This window comes from Sciurus vulgaris (genome assembly GCF_902686455.1).
Source record: "Sciurus vulgaris genome assembly, chromosome: 11".
NCBI classification, from domain to species: domain Eukaryota; kingdom Metazoa; phylum Chordata; class Mammalia; order Rodentia; family Sciuridae; genus Sciurus; species Sciurus vulgaris.
Window position 1 is genome coordinate 25,428,117 of NC_136472.1, and position 7,205 is coordinate 25,435,321.

Here is a 7,205-nt window from a genome sequence, read left to right on the forward strand (position 1 = left end):
AAGGCCTGAGTAAAACCACTAGCAAGGAGTCTCTGTAGGTGGGAGGGGAGTTTTATCCAACCTGGATGAATGTCATTACTCTCTTCCTGAAATCCCCGACTAACCTTAACCTTACTATAGTTGGTTCAGTTCCAGTTAAAATCAAGATAAAACATGTATTCAAGCAACCATCCTGCTCCCTGCACCTGAAGACTTTGGGTGCACATCCTGGCACCCAAAGAGCAATTGCTCTTTTTGGTGAATTCTGGTGTTGTCAACATTGATTTCTACTTTTGTCCTTTTTATTCTTTATTTTTTATTTATTTATTTTTTTAATTTTTTGGTACCAGAAATTGAACTTAGAGTCACATCCTCAGTACTTTTTTTATATTTTATATAGAGGTAGGGTCTTGCTAAGTTGCTTAGGGCCTCACTAAGCTGCTGAGGCTGGCTTTGAACTCAGGATCCTTCTGCCTCAGCCTCCTGAGCTGCTGGGATTACAGGCGTGCACCACCACACCCAGCTGATCTCTACGTTCCTTCTACATTAGCTTCTTTTATTTTAATTTATATTTTTCTCATATGAAAACATTGCCTTAGAAACTACACTGATCAAAACAAGGAAGATCAGGGGCTGGGGTTGTAGCTCAGTGGTCCAGTGCTTGCCTAGCACCTGGAGGCACTGGTTTGATCCTCAGCACCACATGAAAATAAATAAATGAAAAGTATTTAAGAAGAGGAAGGGGAACTATCTGTTTAACCAGATTTACACGAAATTGTAATTAACGTGTTCATGTTCTATCAGATGTGGAGCAATTGCAGGCAGCTCTCAAGTACTGCCCCCTCCCTGGGTCACTGTGCTGCTGCGGTGGCCTCAGGTTTGACCTTAGCCCTTTGGACAGCTCTTCCTGATTCCCCGGGGGCTCCTATTGTAGACCTGCAGCTGGCCGCATCTGGGCTCTGGTTCAGTCTGTAGGTGAGGGGTCTCCACCCGCCCAGGGAGAGCTGATCTCTGTCTATCCCATCACTAACATTTTCTCAACCACATCTTCACACCCTGACTTGCTTTTTGTCCCTTGGTCCCATCTACCATGTAAGGTCTGTCCAAGGAGAGGCTTCGACTGGTTCACTCCCGAATTTCCAGCACCTAGAATAAACACGGTACAGAGTAAATGCCTGATAAATATTCCCTGAATTAATGATCTTCATCATTCTGTAACTCTTTTAAGAGTAAACACTTTTTTAAAATAATTTATCTATTTTGTTGGATTATACACAAATGGAGTAAAACATTTCTCTCGTGGTACATGAAGTACAGTCATACCATTTGTATAATCATACATGTACATAGGGAAATGATGTTTGTCTCAATCTGTTATTTTTTCCTTCCCCCACCACACCCACCCCTTTCCTCTATACAATCTATCCTTCCTCCTTTCTTGCCTCCCTCCAACCCTCATTATGTATCATCATCCACTTATCAGAGAGATCATTCGGCCTTCGGTTTTTTGGGATTGGCTTATTTCACCTAGCACGATATTCTCCAACTTCATCCATTTGCCTGCAAATGCCATAATTTTATTCTTCTTTATGGCTGAGTAATATTCCACTGTGTATATATACCACGGTTTCTTTATCCATTCATCAGTTGAAGGGCATCTAGGGTTGGTTCCACAATCTAGCTATTGTGAATTGAGCTGCTATAAACGTTATAAGGGATTGTTGGTAACTAGAACACTTCTGAAATTGGTGACTTCCCATTCTTAGTAACAAAGTGATATGAGGACTCTCGGGTCAGCATATTATATCAGCCAGGGTTCTTACTGATGATATGGAATCATTGGTAGCTAGTTAAAGTATAAGAGATTTACAATGTGCAGTTAGAAAGTCTAAAGAATCTTTGGAAGGATAAGAGTCACAGAGTGGTGAACAGACAGGAATAATTTGCAGAAGCACATCTGCTAGGATAGGTGTGCTAGAGGAGGTGCTGAGACCAGGACCTTGTGGCCACTGGCAAACTCAAAGCTGCTACTTCTTCTCTGACCTCAGAACCACTCAGACACTGTTGTCAGAGCAGAACCCAGCCTCAGACAATGAGTTTCCAACTCACACACTTCACAGGTGCTCCTGGTTGGCAGGACCCAAGTCACATGTCTATACCCACAGGGCAGGGGATGGAGAAAGGTAGTTCTTGGGATTTTATAGACCCACGATTTGGAAACTAATGACGTGTTCACGATGCACATGCTCCTGACTGTCACTATCACTGGGCATGGAATCTAATAGAAGGGTGTTATTTATCCCATTAAGAGATGTTTGTTCCTACTGTCAGTAGAGGGGACCCAGGTGGATGACCTTCACATAGAAAGAAAATCAGAAATAAAGGACAGTGAGGAAGATAGAGAGTAGGGACATTAATGACACCAGAGACAGTTGTTCAAATATTTAATTTTTACCAAGTACCTGCCATCCTGGTTTATTGTGGTTAGTGTTGAAACAGAAACACAAATGAATCAAACAGGGACCCACTGAGTAAAATGTGTGACTTGATTGCAAGTCTCAAGTAGTTCGTCTGACTTGATTCTGATTTTATCTTTACTAATGGAAGATTTCCTACATTTAAAAAAATGCTTCCCTTACATTCATCATTGATGCTCATCATTTATAACACTGTTTTTTAGTTTATTAACTTAAGATGTAACTATGATATTTTAATATACATGTTGAAGAGATTACAAGTAAGCATTTGTGTGTGTGTAGTATGTGGGGATTGAACGCAGAGCCTTGTACATGCCAGGCAAGTGCTCTACACTGAGCTACAGTCCCATCCCCTGATAACCCACTTCCACTATTACAGCATTATATTAACCCTCTGTATGACCTATAACCTATATTAACCCTCCTAAAGTTCTCGTTTCTCAACTCTTTATTTTTAACACTTGAAAGTTTGAGGACACATTCAAATGACAGCATAAGCTTTTTTACAATTTTTTGCAATGAAACGTCAATACCACTGGAAGTCTGTAGTTCCCATTAGGGTTTACTCTTGGTGTTACATGGACTGGGAAAAATGTGTAATGGCACAGTCCCTTCTTATAGTACCATGTAGCTCGTTGCACTGAACTAAAAGTCTTTTGTGCCTCATCTCTTCATCTCTCCCTCCAACCAGTGATAATTGCTGGTCTTCTTACTTTCTCCAGTTTTTCCATTTCTACACTGCACTGTCGAGTAGTTGGAAACATAATATGTAGGCTTTTCAGACTGGCGCTCTCACTTGGTAATGCATATTTTTAACTTTCACTTATTTCTTTGCATGACTCAGTAGCTCAATTTATTTTTGGTAATGAAAAAAATTCATTTTTCTGAATGTACCATTTTATTTACTCATTCACCTACTGAAAGGAATCCTAGTTTCTTGTAAGTTTTAGCAATCACGAATGAGCTGTTATAAACACTTCTGTACATATGTGGGCATAATTTTTCGGCTCATTTGGGTAATCACCACGGAGCCCAGTTGTCTGATTTTATGATAGACAGATGTTTAGCTTTATAAGAAACAAACTGTCTCCCAAACTCACAGACATATGTATCTATTCTGTGGTCTACTCTCTATTCTTTTATATTTCAACTGTCTTCATTATATAATTTTTTATTATAGTCTTGAAGTTAGGTAGTGCTAGTGATCTAAATTTGTTTATTAATTCTAGAATTCTTCTGGTGAAATTTTTAGGATCTTTTGTTACGTATTCAGTCTTTGCCTTGCCATGTAAACTTTACAGTTTGTCAATATCCTGAAATCACTTTACAAGAGTTTGATTACAGTTGTGTTGGATAAAAAGATCGAACTGTGAAGACTGGACTTTGTTGAGTGTTTCTGTCCTTAAATGTGAAACTTATCTTCATGAATGTAGTTCTTTGATTTATTCATCAGCACTTTGTAGTTTTTCTTGTCTAAATCTTGTAGCTATTTGTTCTGTGTACACATAAACATATTATTCTGCAGGCTAAAGTAAACAATATTGTTTTTAACTTCAAATTCCACTTGTTCATTTTTGGTATATATAAAAAGTGAGTGACTTTTGGACATTAAATATGCATCCTGCAGCTTTGTTGTAATCATTTTTTAGCTCCAGATTTTCGTAGATTTTTCTTAGGTTTTCTGCATAGTCATATCATCAGCAAAGACAGTTTTATTTCTTCCTATCAACATATCTTCATTTTTTCTTACCTCCATCCCCCATGGATCAGCATCTGTTTATCAGAGAAAACATCTGGCCTTTGGTTTGGGGGGATTAGCTTATTTCACTTCGCATGATATTCTCTAGTTCCATCCATTTACCTGCAAATGCCAGTTTCATTCTTCTTTAAGGCTGAGTAATATTCCATTGTGTATATGTAGCACATTTTCTTTATACATTCATTTGGTGAAGGGTATCTACACTGGTTCCATAGTTTAGCTATTGTGCATTGAGCTCCTATAAACATTGACGTGGCTGTGTCACTATAGTATGCTGATTTAAGTCCTTTGGGTATAAACCAAAAAGTGTTCTAGTGTCTAAGTCTTTGATGACACTTTGAATTGATTTTTGTGCAAGGTAAGAGATAGAGGTTTAATTTCATTTTGTTACAAATGGATTTCCAGTTTTTACAGCACCATTTGTTGAATGGGCTATCTTTTCTCACATGCATGTTTTTGGTGCTTTTGTCTAGTATGAGATAACCGTATTTATGTGGGTTTGTCTCTGTGTATTTTATTCTGTACCCATTAGTCTACAAGTCTATTTTGGTGCCAATATCATACCATTTTTGTTACTATTGCTCTGTAGTACAGTTTAAGTTTTCGTATTATGATGCCTCCTGCTTCACTCTTCTTACAACGGATTGCTTTGGCTACTCTTGGTCTTTTATTTTTCCAAATAAATTTCATGGGTGCTTTTTCAATTTCTATGAAGAATGTCATTGGGATTTTAATGAGAATTGCATTAAATCTGTACAGTGCTTTTGGTAGTATGGCCATTTTGACAATGTTAATTCTGCCTATCCAAGAGCATGGGCGATCTTTCCATCTTCTAAGATCTTGTTCAATTTCTTTCTTTAGTGTTCTATAGTTTTCATTGTAGAGGTCTTTCACCTCTTTCATTAGATTGATTCCCCAAGTATTTTTTTTTTAGGCTATTGTAAATGGGGTAGTTTTCCTCATTTCTCTTACAGTGGATTCATCACTTATGTATAGAAAAGTATTTGATTTATGGGTATTGATTTTATATCCTGCTACTTTGCTGAATTTGTTTATTAATTCTAGAATTTTTCTGGTGAAATTTTCAAGATCTTCTAAATATAGAATTGTGTCATTAACAAATAGTGATAGTTTTTCTTTTCCTATTTATATCCCTTTAATTTCTTTGGTTTGTCTAATTGCTCTGGCTAGAGTTTCAAGGACTATGTTGAATAGAAATGGTGGAAGAGGGCATCCCTGTATTGTTCCAGTTTTAAAGGGAAAACTTTCAATTTTATCCATTTAGAATGATGTTGGCCTTGGGCTTAGCATAGATAGCCTTTATGATGTTGAGGTATATTTCTACTATCCCTATTTTATCTAGTGTTTTGAGCATGAAGGGGTGTTGCATTTTGTAAAAATGATTTTTCTGCCTCTATTAAGATAATCATATGATTCTTGTCTTTAAGTCTACTGATGTGATGCATTACGTTTTTTGATTTCCATGTGTTGAACCAACCTTGCATTCCAGGGATGAAATCCACTTGATTGTGGTGCACTATCTTTTTAATATGTTTTTGTATGCAATTTGCCAGAAGTTTATGAGAATCTTTATATTTATGTTCATCAGGAATATTGGTCTGAAGATTTCTTTCCTTGATGTGTCTTCATCTGGTTTTAGTATCAGGGTGATACTAACCTCATAGAATGAGTTTAGAAGGGTTCCCTTCTTTTCTAATTCATGGAATGATTTCAGGAGTACTGGTGTTAATTCTTCTTTTAAGGTCTTGTAGGACTCAGTGAGAATCTATCTGTCCTGGGCTTTTCTTGGTTGGTAGGCTTTAGGCTTTTCTTCGTTGGTTGCTTTAAATTGATCTGTTGAAATTGTGTGTGTCCTCATGATCCAGTTTGGGTAGATCATATGTCTCTAGATATTTGTCAATGTTCTTGAGATTTTCTGTTTTATTTGAGTATAAATTTTCAAAAACATTTCTAATTATCTTCTGTATTTCAGTAGTGTCCATGGTGATATCTCCTTTTTCAAAATGAAGTTTAGTAACTTGGGTTTTCTCTCTCTTTCTTTTTGTTAGTGTAGCTAAGGGTTTATCAATTTTATTAATTTTTGCAAAGAACCGGCTTTTCATCTTGTCAATTTTTTGAATTGTTTCTTTTGTTTCAATTTCACTGATTTCAGCTCTTATTCTTAATTGTTTCCTGTCTTCCACTGCTTTTGGTATTGTTTTGTTCTTCTTTTTTTAGGGCTTTGAGATGTAGTGTTAGGTCATTTATTGGTTGACTTTTTATCCTTTTAATGTATGAGTTCAATGCAATGAACTTCCCAGTTAGCACTGCCTTCATAGTGTCCCAGAGATTTCGATATGTTGTATCAGTGTTCTCATTTACCTCTAAGTATTTTTAAATTTTCTCCCTGATTTTTTCTGTTATTCATTTGTCATTCAGAAGCATGCTATTTAGTCTCCAGGTGTTGGAGTAGATTCTATGTTTTATTTTATCTTTGATTTCTAGTTTCATTCCATTATGATCGATCTGATAGAATGCAGGGTAGTACTTCTATTTTTTGTATTTCCTAAGAGTTGCTTTGTGGCATAACGTGGTCTATTTTAGAGAAAGATCCATGTACAGCTGAGAACAAAGTGTATTCACTCAATGAAAGATGAAATATTCTATACATGTCTGTTAAGTTGAAATCATTGATTGTGTTATTTAGTTCTATAGTTTCTTTGTTTAGTTTTTGTTTGGAAGATCTATCCAGTGGTGAGAGAGATATGTTAAAGTCAACCAGTATTATTGTTTTGTGGTCTATCTGATTTTTGAAATTGACAAGGGTTTCCTTGGTGTACCTAGATGCCCCATTGTTATGTCTTGTTGATGTATGATTCCCTCAAGTGGTATGGAATGTCCTTTCTTATCTCTTCTAACTTTGATTGGAAGTCCACCTTGTGTGATGTGAGGATGGAAACCCCTGCTTGTTTACACAGTCCATGTGAGTG